At 34.7% G+C, this 16303-nt stretch overlaps 1 protein-coding gene across 2 annotated transcripts in view; it reads left to right on the top strand.

Moving 5' to 3' along the window:
* Positions 1-16303, top strand: part of LOC126887310 (uncharacterized) — a 137546-nt gene that overhangs the window by 29039 nt on the left and 92204 nt on the right. The window lies entirely within an intron of this gene.

The following is a 16303-nucleotide window of genomic DNA, read 5'->3' as shown; positions in this document are numbered from 1 at the left end:
AAATATGATATTAGAAAGGTTACTACACACCAGTTTTGTATAATAGGCCGGTAAAGAAAAAAATTGCTGAAAAAATCTTCTAAAGGATTTTGAAGGCTCTAAAACAGTGTTTCCAAACGTGGCGTGGGGCTCGCAATTTGATTGTTAAGGGGGGCATTCCGAATATGGACTCGACACTTTAACTCTTTCCTTCCGGGCCATTTAATTGCAATGCTAGATTTAGGTGAAAAATATTAAAGTCTCTATTTACTTCTCATACTTCAACTAATAATCGTGTGTTTGAGGCTAGTTATTTATTCGTTGCTAAAACTATTAGGAGAGAATTTAATAAAACCGTTCAAATTGAATAAAACTGGAAAAGATAACAAATATCTAAAAGCTATGTCCCTCAGTAAAATAATGTTAGTGAAAAAATAGAAGAAATGGGTGAAGATATTGAAAAACAACTTGTTGAAAAGCTGAAAACAAGACATTTCTCAGTGCAAATGACTGAATCAACTTTGAGAGACATTGAGACAGTATTGATAAATTACATCTTGTGCTGCTGATGGATTGATGGGCAAGAAAAATGCCTGCTTAAAATTCATGAAAGATGCGAATCCAGGAATGATTCCTGTGCATTGTGTTATTTATAAGGAAATCTTGGTAACTCAAAACATCTTACCTCTTAAAAAATGTATTCATTACATTTCGTGATAAAGTTAATGATATTAAATATAATGCCAAATGTAAGCATCTCTTCAAGATATTTAGTGAAGAAGAAAATAAAGACCACGTGAGACTTTTATTTCATACTGAAGTAAGATGGCTATCTGAAGGGAATTGCTTGAAAATATTTATGGAACTGTTTGCTTCTGTTAACGATTTTTTAAATGAAAAACCTGAAATTAAGTATCTGTTCACAATCGATGGTAAAGCACTTGTGAATTATTTAGTTGAAATCTTTATAACCAAATGTATTAAATACGCAACTTCGAGGAACAAATAAAATACTTGTCGATGCAAAGCGAATATATTTGGTTTCAGTACCCATATTGAGTTATGTCAGAATCATGCTAACAAAAAAAAATTTGAACAGTTTCATTGGCTCCAAAAATGTGAAGTAACTGATACCTCTGTACTACCTGTTATTCTCAATCACCAGAATATTCTATTTGCTGATTTAAAATAAAGATTTTTGGATATACAACAAATTAATTTTCCAAAATGGATGATGTAGCCAATGTTCGTTAATTTGTCTGATATATCAAATATGCAGTATTAAGAAGGACTAGCAAAATTGCAAAATGATGAGTCAGTTTTTTATTTTATAAAAACTGACTGATTTACTGGTAAAGGAAAATTATTTGGACATAACAAAACATGGAGACTTGAGACTGAAGCTAACCAAATTCGAACCTAATATAAAATCTCTGTCCAGCAATCACAAGAATCAAGCGCAAGGATCTCACTAAATGAAAGTAGGAAAATCTTTATTAAAATTATTTGGAATTTGAATTTGAGTTTTTTATTATATGTTTTGAAAATTTAACTGTGATTTGTTAACAATTTACTAGTGATTTCTTCCTAAAGCCTATCATTAAGTTTCGTAAGTGAACAATTAAATTATTTAGGTTAAAAATTATTGTTACATAGAGGGGCATAAGAAATTTAGAAAGGCAAAGGTGGGGCATGGCACAAAAAAGGTTGGGAAGCACTGCTCTAAAATGTATCTGAGGGATAGCTGATGATAAATTCTTGAAGATGTACAGCTAATTCAGCTTTGTTTTTTTTAATCATAAAATGAAATATAATATTTTTTTCTAAAAGTGTCTTTACATGCTCAATAACAGAGCAAAATAGTTTAAATAAAAGTTGTAAAGCTTAAAAAGTTCTTTAATACTAAGTAAATATAAATATAATATAAATACATAAATTAAAATAAATAAACAATTTACCAAGATAATCGCAAAAATTATGGTGTTTAATGAGTTACTAAAGTGTCAAATCTCAGCTTGATCGGCCAAATAGTGTGTAAGTTATTCAATTTGTTTATGTCGGAAAGCGATTATTTAAACAAATGTATTTACTGTATTTAAATAGTGTTTTTTATGGGAAATAAGCCACAACTTTACTAAAAAAATGAATTTATTAACGTTTCGAAGCCCAAATCCGGTTTCGTTGTCAAAATACAAAATACTACTAAAATAAACAAAAATGTTGTTGCTAAGTAAAAAAATTCTTCTAATAATTTATTTAATCTGACTCATTTATATTGGCAATTCAGACGTATATTATACATTTTAAAGTAGAAGACTTTAAAATGATATCGCCAATATTTATGAGTTGCGTTCCTGGGACGACTTTACTAAAAGATAGTTCATTCAATTACATGAAATCAATCTTAACTCAAGAATATCCGTCGCAAAAAAATCATAGCATGTGATCTGTCTTTAAAAAGACAACCAAATGCAACGATGACAGTAAAATTCTCGCGTTAGAGATTCCATAGTAAATCACGAGGGAAAACCATAAAAAAACCTCGTGATACTATCCCGACATCGTAAGTATTTGGTCTTACATTTAATTTACCTTAAAAAAAAACTAATACCAAATTCTGACTTTAATGTTTAAATTATAAATAATATTAATAATACATAGATATACAATAAGTAATATTAAAATATAAAATTTGTACTAAATCGATATGTTATTGACTTACTAATCGTGGTATTTTTTTTTCTATTGACTTCCTCTTTCAGTATGGTGGAGATATGTAGATAATGTGTTTTCAATATGGCCTCATAGATCAGAATTGTTGGATACATTCCTGAATATTATAAACGATCAAGAAGAGACAATAAAATTTACAATGGAAAAGGAATACAATAACACTTTGCATTTCCTCGATGTTTTAGTCTCAAAGAAGGATACTGCATATGAGACTCAAGTGTATAGAAAACCAACACACACCAACAGATATCTCAATTACAAAAATCAAATCACAACATCAACGTTAAAAAGGGAATCATTAAATCCTTATACGATAGAGCCAAAGTTACTTGTTCTAACGAAAATTCATTTTTAGAAGAAAAACAATTGTTAACATCTGTTTTATTAAAAAATGATTATCCTTTACCGTTTATAAATAAGGAATTGTCAAGATTGGATCGAATGGAAGTAGAGTGTGGGCCGGTTGGGCGTGGGAAAATTTTGACAGCGTGGGAAAATTTTTATCTGCCACGCCCCCACGCCACGCCCACCACAAAGCCAAGCCCACCACAAAGCCACGCCCACCACAAAGCCACGCCCACCACAAAGCCACGCCCGCCGGGCCAATGAGTAATTAGCCCCGCCCACCGACCAATGAGAAGGAAGCCTCGCCCACCCACAGCATCGCCCATAGACCAATGAGATCAAAGTCCAGCGACCAATGAGAACTTAGCCCCAATCACCGACCAATGATCAGGCACCGACCAATGGGAACACAGCCAGGCCCACCTACGTCACAAACCCTCGCCTTCCAAGATGGCCTCCTCTTTATTTCGTTTATCGCAAAATATACAGGGTGTAGTCAGAAAGCCAAATAAGACACTTATCCATGAAGCACCTATCTGCCATCTGCGCTGTTATTGGTTCGTTTATTACATGTAAGACATTAAACGAAAGAGGAGCAATCACAAAGACATTAGCAAAAGAGCATTAGAGCATGTCTCCGACCTGACTGATCATATATTGTTGGAAAGAGGAAGGCATGTTACCATATAAACAAAGATGTCAGCAATGACAAAAACGGCACTATATCATATCTTCGTGTCTATTGGTCCAATTCGTGTGAATATGGTCTCGTTGGGAAAAAGAGGGGATATTGAATATGTTAACATAAAAACAAAGATGTCAGCAATGCCAAAACGACACTAGATCTTCGTTGCTATTGATTTTAGCGTAACAGCCGTTGAAGGAAAGGAGAAACATGGCAACACTGCCAAAACTGTAATATATTTGTTGCTATTGGAGATATTTTGACCTGTCAACTTAATGGGGATTCCACGTCTATCACAGTTCTCTAATCATGCCACCTGTCGGCTGCAACATGTAACTATGCCCAAGCCATCTAGAAGAACGTATACCATTCTTACAGTATGACCATCAAACATCCTATCACAGTTCTTCATCTTATCATGCCACCTGTCGGCTGCAACACGTAACTAATTGACATTGCCAAAACGGCATTACAACATATCTTCTTTGCTAATGATCCGATTTTGACGTATGGGATATCAAATGAAAGCGGTGGCGACACAGATGGCAACTGTCAATTCTTCTTCTGTCAACGTTCAACATTAATTGCCAATTCTTCTTCTTCTTTTCCGTATAGTGCCTAAAAGAACGTGACAGTGCCTAACAGAACGTGACGTGCATAACGTCACGTGAATCACGCGACGTAAATAACGTGACCTGATGGTTTCTAATGGCCTCTAATGGTCTCTGCTACACTCTATTCCCTAATGGTATAGACTATTTATCTTTAAACCATCCTAACAGTGTACCTCTTTAACGTGATATTTTACCGTGAATGACGTAACGTGAATGACGTGACGTGAATAAGACATTGCCAAAACGGCACTATATCGTATCTTCGTTTCAATCATACATTCCTACAATGAACATATACCATTCTTACAGTATGACCAACAAACATCCTCGATCTCCCTCCAAGCATACATTCCTACAATGAACATATACCATTCTTACGCTGTGACCAAACCAGCAAACATCTCACGTACAAGTCTTTTCTACGGAAAGTTGGGTAGTATCATGAAAATCACCAAACAAAAAAAAAAATGGTATTGCGATTCGCATACTGTATTTTATCTACTGCAAGGAGGGTAATATTATGTAAGTTGGTATTTTACTTTTATAGTTAAATAATCGTCTATTCAATATATAGGAGACTACATTTGCCATCTAGTTTTTATGTTTATTATTAGCTCTAATCCTTCCGTAAACGGAACATAATAATGTATACAACGTTTATGATATATAAACCTTCGGTGTAGAATACTATGACGTTCCCCCACTCATGGAAAATTCACAGATACACGATAGAATACTATGACGTTCCCCCCACTCCTTCAAAATTCACAGATACATGATAGAATGAATAAAGCAAAAATCAGTATCATTCAATCATTCGATGAAGCAAGATGGAAAAAATTGAGTTGTTCAGAGGTCCGAACGCAGTCAGAAAAATTAAGCAGTTAAATGTAGATGATATACTTATTGATCAATGGATGACAAACACAAAAGTTACCTGCTACATCCTTTATGTCAGCGGAGTACCAGCATCATTTGTACTCTTATCGAAACGTGACTTTGATCCACTTGGACAACATGATGTACCAAGAGTATTAGAATACGTATACACTTTACCTACATCGGAGAAGAGGATATGCATGCAAACTTATACATCACATAAAGAAAAATAATGAATTCACTGCGTTCTGCTCCAACGAAGAATCTGAACGGCTTTTTTTAAAAAGCAAATGTATTAATCACGGCTTAATGAATTATAATGTAATGTTTAGATATCCATAATTAAATTTATATAAAATATATCTTGGTCTTATTTCTTACACGTTTAATATACTTGTAAATAATAGATGTGTAGCTTACAATGACAATACATAAAGATGCATGAAACTGCCATGGTTATTAATCCTATTTGATATCCCCCAATAGAAAATATGGGGTATAATAAAATGAATGAAGAGATAAAGAAATGATAAAAATAAAACTTTTTTCATTTATCCACTCACTTATGCGGTAAAAAAAACCTTAAAAAGGAAAAGGTATCTGCTGTTGCCATGCAACGCAGCAGTAGCACACACATTAAAAAACACATCCATCCTTGTTTGCATACAACAATACACTGATCCATAATATAAGAATCAATTTATAAATAATCACATAAAGCATATGATAGAGTGCCAAAGAGGCCTTATACATAACAGGTTGTTAAACAAACATCTTAACGTAATTTGTCATTCAAAATCCTGTAATTTAGGGTGCTACATGATAAGATTCAACATATCAGGCAAATAATATAAGATAGAGGGTCAAAAAGGCGTTATATGTGACATGTTGTTAAAACCGACATCACACGTAATTTGTCATTCAAAACCCTGTAATTTGAGGTGCTACATGATAAGATTCGACATATCAGGCAAATAATATAAGATAGAGGGTCAAAAAGGGCGTTATATGTGACATGTTGTTAAAACCGACATCACAACGTAATTTTGTCATTCAAAACCCTGTAATTTGAGGTGCTACATGATAAGATTCGACATATCCAGGCAAATAATATAAGATAGAGGGGTCAAAAAGGCGTTATATGTGACATGTTGTTAAAACCGACATCACAACGTAATTTGTCATTCAAAACCCTGTAATTTGAGGTGCTACATGATAAGATTCGACATATCAGGCAAATAATATAAGATAGAGGGTCAAAAAGGCGTTATATGTGACATGTTGTTAAACCCGACATCACAACGTAATTTGGTCATTCAAAACCCTGTAATTTGTGGTGCTACATGATAAGATTCGACATATCAGGCAAATAATAAACGATAATGTGTCAAAAAGGCGTTATACATGACATGTTGTTAAAACCGACATCACACGTAATTTGTCATTCAAAACCCTGTAATTTGAAGTGCTACATGATAAGATTCGACATATCAGGCAAATAATATAAGATAGAGGGTCAAAAAGGCGTATATGTGACATGTTGTTAAACCGACATCACAACGTAATTTGTCATTCAAAAACCCTGTAAATTGAGGTGCTACATGATAAGATTCGACATATCAGGCAAATAATAAACGTTAATGTGTCAAAAAGGCGTTATACATGACATGTTGTTAAAACCGACATCACAACGTAATTTGTCATTCAAAACCCTGTAATTTGAGGTGCTACATGATAAGATTCGACATATCAGGCAAATAATAAACGATAATGTGTCCAGAGGCGTTATACATGACATGGCGTTAAAACAGACACCGCAACGTAATTCATCATTCAAAATCCTTTAATTTGATGGGTCACACATTGATTTCTGATTATCCGTTCCGAAGATACATGGTACATTGCCATAACGGCCTAAGGGATAACTTGGTTGAGCTGTAAATGCTTATTTATTGTTATTGACGTTAAAACAAAGCCATTAGCATAGAAAAATCTCGTATCGCAGTTTGATCTCTAGCAAATCCTAATTCGCTCAATTTTGCACCAAGTGCTCCGTGCAATATATCATTAGAAAGGTCTTTTCATACATATTAAGAAAATCACTGACCAAGTGTGTTACGGTCATTATTTATGGCTGAAAACGACAAAAAACTACAAATTCTCAATGTACTATATTGACACAAAATGTACTTATATGGTACAAAAAAAGGCCTTATACAGAACATTGTGTTAAAACAGACATCACAACGTAATTCGTCATTCAAAATCCTTTAATTTGATGGGTCATACATTGATTTCTGATTATCCGTTCCAAAGATACAAATATTTGTACAAAATTATGAAAAATCGAATAATTTGAAATATTTACAAAAATATTTTAAGTTGTTTGTTAACATGCCGGGTGTGTATGGTTGATAAGAAAAGAGTGCAGACGTTATTTTTGTTAATATTAACCTCCAAAGATATGACAAGCCACAATGCTAAAAGTCCGGATGTAGTCGGATGATAACATGTAACCGCAGTTGTTATTTGTGTAAATGTTATCACATATTTTTAAAACTATAAGGTCTTGTTTTTGCAAAACACATTCAATTTCATTTGATCACGTTCATGCTGTGTGAATTTCGCCTATAAATACTGAAATAAACGAGCATATACCACAGTCGACATCTGACAGTTTCTACAGTATAGTTACAGTGTTCAGTGGAAAATATTCAATTAAGGTAAGAGATTTTGCTGTTTATTTTACATATGGTTTTTATGAATTTATTGGTTTGCTATTTTTGTTAAATAATTTGGATGTACATGTGTTTCCTTTCATCTATGGGTAATACTGGTTTTAATTCTCTCTTCCCAACTTGTTTGCAGGTCTTCTAGGTATCTATATATACTTCTCTTAAAATAAAATGTGTGTACTATAGGTGATTTTATTCTTATATTCAATGTGATTTATTATAAGTAATTTTATTACTTGTTTTTATCATATCGTAGGATGTATCTGTCGCTAATATTTTTAACTGATTTTACGTTTTATCCCTAAAATAATAATAGCTGTTTATGACTCATTTCTACTGTACTTTTTCATCTTTTAATATTTCCTTGTTACATAAATAAATGAGGTAGGTTTTTACATTAAGATAATCATATTTTACTATTTAGTTCTAATACTTTCATGGTCTAGAATCCGCATATGGCCCAGAATCGGTATGCCGATACGTGGCCACTTTCATGCACCAAAATCGCCATGTGGTCCCGAATCGGTGGTATGCCGACTCCCGGACACTCAAGAATAGTAACTTTTTATGATACATTTAGCGCGGTACTCCGTCTTCTTTTAGCACATTTTTCTTGTTATCTGCATTAGGATAATAGTATTTTACCGTTTAGTTCTTATTTTCTAATTTGATTTATAAATTTGTTTTATTTCATGTTTTTCAGGCATGTATGATGCAACACCTGTCCGTATATTTCTGAACAATTTTATGATTTATTTCAGTATCTTTTTATGCCGCATTCTACCGTACTTTTGTTTTTCAACAATATACAATGAAGCGTAGCTGTCATTTATATTTTATATACGACCAAGCGTAGCTGGTATTTATTTTTAACAGTGTGATAATAATCGTGTTGCATTTTCTATTTTATGTACGACCCAACTTATTTTTATTTTTAAAAATATATTGACACTCTTTGTAATGCATTGGGTTAGTAAATAAGAGACAATATGAGTCATTTTATTATTTTATTTAAATTTTTTTTTTATGCTAGTACATTATTACAGTTTTTAATTAAAAACTAAATGCCCTAGTCGATTTATTTTAACATTTTTATCCAGAGGTCCAACGACATAATGGTTAAACGATGATGTCTCGTAATCTATGCTTGTGCGCTGTTTAAATTGTCGGTCAGAGCGTTCAACACTCTTACGATGTTTTTTCTCAGTTTTCCGAACATTTTCACAGGGGCTTCGACGCATGTTTGAGTTATTTTTAAACAAAGGTTTTATGATCTTATTAAATTTATCCGGGAATGCTTGATGCCTCAAATATCCTAGGGAATCTCTATGAACACCTGTGACTTCTAATATTTTTTTTTTTTATAGTTTAGGCTATCATTTGGTGTAAAGTCTTGAGGATACATATAAAATTATAACAGTATATAGCCCACAAGTAGCCTTGTACTTGCTATCGTTAATCAGTATATTCTTAGGAGCAAATTTGATTTCCATATCACCCATTAGCCATTTATCAGTTTTCCAAACATAGTGTGGACCATAAGCTCTATCAAGGTCTGGTGAATGATGCCAATATTTTTGAAGGTGTTCATCTTCTTCTTCATCTGTGCTTTCTTCATCCTTCTGGCGCATATTTCTCAAACGATTGTTTTGGTGTCCGCTGGTCTCTTCATGCTTCTCTGTCTGATGTGAAGTTTTCAGATAATTGTTTAGTTCTCCAAGAGGTTCAGTACTAGGTGTTAAAACTGTTTTGAGTTGTTGTTCACGTTGCATTATTATTTTGAGTGAATTATACTTTTTTTAATAACTTAGCAAGCTGCTTGACACGATGTTCACCGTTAATTTTCTTGTATCTGAATGCCGTTTCTCTAGTTAACACCTTTATCTATATCCGCTAACTCGCATCTGACATATAGCTAACATGCATCTGGCATACATCTGACTTGCATCTGACTAGCATCTGACTTGCATCTGACTTGGCGCTAACCGTTAAATTATCGCTGTATAACCTCAGACATAACGCTGAATCATAGTTTACTTCATGCAGTAATCACGTGACACAGAACGTCACAGTAACTAACAGAACGTGACAGTAACTAACAGAGCGTTACGTGAATGACGTAAATCACGTGACAGTACTCAACAGAACGTGACAGAACGTGACAGAACGTGACGTAAAATAACGTGACAGAACGTGTCAGCACCTAACAGAACGTGACAGAACGTGTCAGCACCTAACTCTCTCTATCTCTCTCTCTCTTTCTCTGCTATCACACTTTCTTTGCGCTCAACAACCTTTTTGCTACAAGCATCAATGACGTACTTCCTATTAACAAGTGATATATTGTTTGTAACAATATAACCTAATTCTTTAATTATTTGTTTTATAGCTAAGTAGGTCATTGTCAATAACTGAGTTGTATATAAAAAACAATTACTTCAAAAATTTATTTATTTTTTCCTAAGTATCTTTGCTACAGTAATAAAAATATTTTTTCGTATTTCCAGCAGACCTGCAGGAGCCTCTTTAAAATAGGCAGTCGTCGATTTGCTTTTCTGAAAATCATAATAAATATTCTACATTTTTTTATGTCTTCGCCGCTTTTACACATAGGATCCTGGACGCCCATATAAAAAGCATGGAAAACGGAAAGTCTACCTTGGACAGAGGAGTCCTGTGATGGACATTTAAGTCAACCTTGGACAAAAATTCAATACAAATTAAATGGGTCAATTCTCTATTAGACATGATACAGTTTAGCTTGGACTGAACTATTCTAAATAAAATTCCAAGAGTTATCACATTCGAAAAGTGTTTTTTGTATTACGAAATAAAATACCAAGATGTTACATATTATTTATTAACAAATTATAATAATTCTAATAATTTTAAAATTGTTTCTCTTTGCAGTTCTGCCTTTTTATTTAAACCTAAATTCATTAGTTCACTAATAATTTTTCGTTTTTGATGCATTTTTTCCTTGTATGATTTTCGTATCGCCATCCCACGTTCACTTTTGTAAAATGTTCTTCTCTTTTCATTTGCTTCATTTTTCCTTCTAATACCTTCCTCGCCTCTTTCACACTTGCAGGTTGATTTGACATGTAGTTCATGCTCTGATGTATATTTTTCTAAATTGCTAACGCCTCTGCTCGCTAGGGTAGAAATGTCTTTGCGTATACCTGCACAGAACTTTCCTCTCGAATGTAACCATTCTGATTTAAATACTCTTCTCTCGTAATGGGAGTGAGGTTTACCTAAAAGTCCATCTCCATCTCGACGAAGGGGTTTTTGACCATCAGCACAGGCAATGTATCTCAAAACACCAACACAATGATCCAAACAAATAATTTTTCTAAATGTAGTTTTTGGATGTAGTCTTTTCCCTGCACGTTGTAGTTTCTTCTTGTAAGCTAACATTGTAGATCCATTCGTAAAATGAATTAATGAATGGAGATGTTCGTGTGCAGTACTTCCGTCGTCTGCTACTAAATGACAACGGCAAATGGAATACCATTTTACATTAGGAGCACATGCTAGAAGAGAAAAATCACTCTCATTTAAGAGTAAATGATACCATTCTCTTGGTGACTCTTCGTAATCCTTCGCCATATCCGCCGGAGAAAGAGCATTAATGTCGTTGACACTCAAAAGAGCCAGATAGTCACTTTTTGACAAAATAGACATATTTTAACTGGATACTTAAGAACAAAGAACTGAACTCTGAAAGCTGTCTCACTAGACTAAAAGAGTCCTTACAAAGTCGTTAAATTTATCTGCCAGTACAGCTTCCCCCATCCTAATTGATTACTTTACGCATGCGTCATTCACGTGGTCAAAGGTCAAAGTCTCGTTGTCTAGACCTGCAATAATTAACCAAGTTCTAGACAACGAGACTTTGACCTTTGACCGCGTGAATGGCGCATGCGTAAATATAAAAAGCATGGAAAACGGAAAGTTTACCTTGGACAAGTGACGGCGTCACTTGTCCAAGGTAAACTTTCCGTTTTCCATGCTTTTTATCTTTACGCATGCGCCATTCACGCGGTCAAAGGTCAAAGTCTCGTTGTCTAGAACTTGGTTAATTATTGCAGGTCTAGAAAACGAGACTTTGACCTTTGACCGCGTGAATGACGCATGCGTAAAGTAATCAATTAAGATGGGGGAAGCTGTACTGGCAGATAAATTTAACGACTTTGTAAGGGCTCTTTTAGTCTAGTGAGACAGCTTTCAGAGTTCAGTTCTTTGTTCTTAAGTATCCAGTTAAAATATGTCTATTTTGTCAAAAAGTGACTATCTGGCTCTTTTGAGTGTCAACGACATTAATGCTCTTTCTCCGGCGGATATGGCGAAGGATTACGAAGAGTCACCAAGAGAATGGTATCATTTACTCTTAAATGAGAGTGATTTTTCTCTTCTAGCATGTGCTCCTAATGTAAAATGGTATTCCATTTGCCGTTGTCATTTAGTAGCAGACGACGGAAGTACTGCACACGAACATCTCCATTCATTAATTCATTTTACGAATGGATCTACAATGTTAGCTTACAAGAAGAAACTACAACGTGCAGGGAAAAGACTACATCCAAAAACTACATTTAGAAAAATTATTTGTTTGGATCATTGTGTTGGTGTTTTGAGATACATTGCCTGTGCTGATGGTCAAAAACCCCTTCGTCGAGATGGAGATGGACTTTTAGGTAAACCTCACTCCCATTACGAGAGAAGAGTATTTAAATCAGAATGGTTACATTCGAGAGGAAAGTTCTGTGCAGGTATACGCAAAGACATTTCTACCCTAGCGAGCAGAGGCGTTAGCAATTTAGAAAAATATATATCAGAGCATGAACTACATGTCAAATCAACCTGCAAGTGTGAAAGAGGTGAGGAAGGTATTAGAAGGAAAAATGAAGCAAATGAAAAGAGAAGAACATTTTACAAAAGTGAACGTGGGATGGCGATACGAAAATCATACAAGGAAAAAATGCATCAAAAACGAAAAATTATTAGTGAACTAATGAATTTAGGTTTAAATAAAAAGGCAGAACTGCAAAGAGAAACAATTTTAAAATTATTAGAATTATTATAATTTGTTAATAAATAATATGTAACATCTTGGTATTTTATTTCGTAATACAAAAAACACTTTTCGAATGTGATAACTCTTGGAATTTTATTTAGAATAGTTCAGTCCAAGCTAAACTGTATCATGTCTAATAGAGAATTGACCCATTTAATTTGTATTGAATTTTTGTCCAAGGTTGACTTAAATGTCCATCACAGGACTCCTCTGTCCAAGGTAGACTTTCCGTTTTCCATGCTTTTTATATGGGCGTCCAGGATCCTATATCATATCTTCGTGTCTATTGGTCCAATTCGTGTGAATATGGTCTCGTTGGGAAAAAGAGGGGATATTGAATATGTTAACATAAAAACAAAGATGTCAGCAATGCCAAAACGACACTAGATCTTCGTTGCTATTGATTTTAGCGTAACAGCCGTTGAAGGAAAGGAGAAACATGGCAACACTGCCAAAACTGTAATATATTTGTTGCTATTGGAGATATTTTGACCTGTCAACTTAATGGGGATTCCACGTCTATCACAGTTCTCTAATCATGCCACCTGTCGGCTGCAACATGTAACTATGCCCAAGCCATCTAGAAGAACGTATACCATTCTTACAGTATGACCATCAAACATCCTATCACAGTTCTTCATCTTATCATGCCACCTGTCGGCTGCAACACGTAACTAATTGACATTGCCAAAACGGCATTACAACATATCTTCTTTGCTAATGATCCGATTTTGACGTATGGGATATCAAATGAAAGCGGTGGCGACACAGATGGCAACTGTCAATTCTTCTTCTGTCAACGTTCAACATTAATTGCCAATTCTTCTTCTTCTTTTCCGTATAGTGCCTAACAGAACGTGACAGTGCCTAACAGAACGTGACGTGCATAACGTCACGTGAATCACGCGACGTAAATAACGTGACCTGATGGTTTCTAATGGCCTCTAATGGTCTCTGCTACACTCTATTCCCTAATGGTATAGACTATTTATCTTTAAACCATCCTAACAGTGTACCTCTTTAACGTGATATTTTACCGTGAATGACGTAACGTGAATGACGTGACGTGAATAAGACATTGCCAAAACGGCACTATAGGATCCTGGACGCCCATATAAAAAGCATGGAAAACGGAAAGTCTACCTTGGACAGAGGAGTCCTGTGATGGACATTTAAGTCAACCTTGGACAAAAATTCAATACAAATTAAATGGGTCAATTCTCTATTAGACATGATACAGTTTAGCTTGGACTGAACTATTCTAAATAAAATTCCAAGAGTTATCACATTCGAAAAGTGTTTTTTGTATTACGAAATAAAATACCAAGATGTTACATATTATTTATTAACAAATTATAATAATTCTAATAATTTTAAAATTGTTTCTCTTTGCAGTTCTGCCTTTTTATTTAAACCTAAATTCATTAGTTCACTAATAATTTTTCGTTTTTGATGCATTTTTTCCTTGTATGATTTTCGTATCGCCATCCCACGTTCACTTTTGTAAAATGTTCTTCTCTTTTCATTTGCTTCATTTTTCCTTCTAATACCTTCCTCGCCTCTTTCACACTTGCAGGTTGATTTGACATGTAGTTCATGCTCTGATGTATATTTTTCTAAATTGCTAACGCCTCTGCTCGCTAGGGTAGAAATGTCTTTGCGTATACCTGCACAGAACTTTCCTCTCGAATGTAACCATTCTGATTTAAATACTCTTCTCTCGTAATGGGAGTGAGGTTTACCTAAAAGTCCATCTCCATCTCGACGAAGGGGTTTTTGACCATCAGCACAGGCAATGTATCTCAAAACACCAACACAATGATCCAAACAAATAATTTTTCTAAATGTAGTTTTTGGATGTAGTCTTTTCCCTGCACGTTGTAGTTTCTTCTTGTAAGCTAACATTGTAGATCCATTCGTAAAATGAATTAATGAATGGAGATGTTCGTGTGCAGTACTTCCGTCGTCTGCTACTAAATGACAACGGCAAATGGAATACCATTTTACATTAGGAGCACATGCTAGAAGAGAAAAATCACTCTCATTTAAGAGTAAATGATACCATTCTCTTGGTGACTCTTCGTAATCCTTCGCCATATCCGCCGGAGAAAGAGCATTAATGTCGTTGACACTCAAAAGAGCCAGATAGTCACTTTTTGACAAAATAGACATATTTTAACTGGATACTTAAGAACAAAGAACTGAACTCTGAAAGCTGTCTCACTAGACTAAAAGAGTCCTTACAAAGTCGTTAAATTTATCTGCCAGTACAGCTTCCCCCATCCTAATTGATTACTTTACGCATGCGTCATTCACGTGGTCAAAGGTCAAAGTCTCGTTGTCTAGACCTGCAATAATTAACCAAGTTCTAGACAACGAGACTTTGACCTTTGACCGCGTGAATGGCGCATGCGTAAATATAAAAAGCATGGAAAACGGAAAGTTTACCTTGGACAAGTGACGGCGTCACTTGTCCAAGGTAAACTTTCCGTTTTCCATGCTTTTTATCTTTACGCATGCGCCATTCACGCGGTCAAAGGTCAAAGTCTCGTTGTCTAGAACTTGGTTAATTATTGCAGGTCTAGACAACGAGACTTTGACCTTTGACCACGTGAATGACGCATGCGTAAAGTAATCAATTAGGATGGGGGAAGCTGTACTGGCAGATAAATTTAACGACTTTGTAAGGACTCTTTTAGTCTAGTGAGACAGCTTTCAGAGTTCAGTTCTTTGTTCTTAAGTATCCAGTTAAAATATGTCTATTTTGTCAAAAAGTGACTATCTGGCTCTTTTGAGTGTCAACGACATTAATGCTCTTTCTCCGGCGGATATGGCGAAGGATTACGAAGAGTCACCAAGAGAATGGTATCATTTACTCTTAAATGAGAGTGATTTTTCTCTTCTAGCATGTGCTCCTAATGTAAAATGGTATTCCATTTGCCGTTGTCATTTAGTAGCAGACGACGGAAGTACTGCACACGAACATCTCCATTCATTAATTCATTTTACGAATGGATCTACAATGTTAGCTTACAAGAAGAAACTACAACGTGCAGGGAAAAGACTACATCCAAAAACTACATTTAGAAAAATTATTTGTTTGGATCATTGTGTTGGTGTTTTGAGATACATTGCCTGTGCTGATGGTCAAAAACCCCTTCGTCGAGATGGAGATGGACTTTTAGGTAAACCTCACTCCCATTACGAGAGAAGAGTATTTAAATCAGAATGGTTACATTCGAGAGGAAAGTTC

This window comes from Diabrotica virgifera, chromosome 6, assembly GCF_917563875.1.
Source record: "Diabrotica virgifera virgifera chromosome 6, PGI_DIABVI_V3a".
Classification (NCBI taxonomy): Eukaryota; Metazoa; Arthropoda; class Insecta; order Coleoptera; family Chrysomelidae; genus Diabrotica; species Diabrotica virgifera.
Note: the sequence above shows the minus strand (reverse complement) of the source record. Positions and strands in the feature narration are given on the sequence as shown.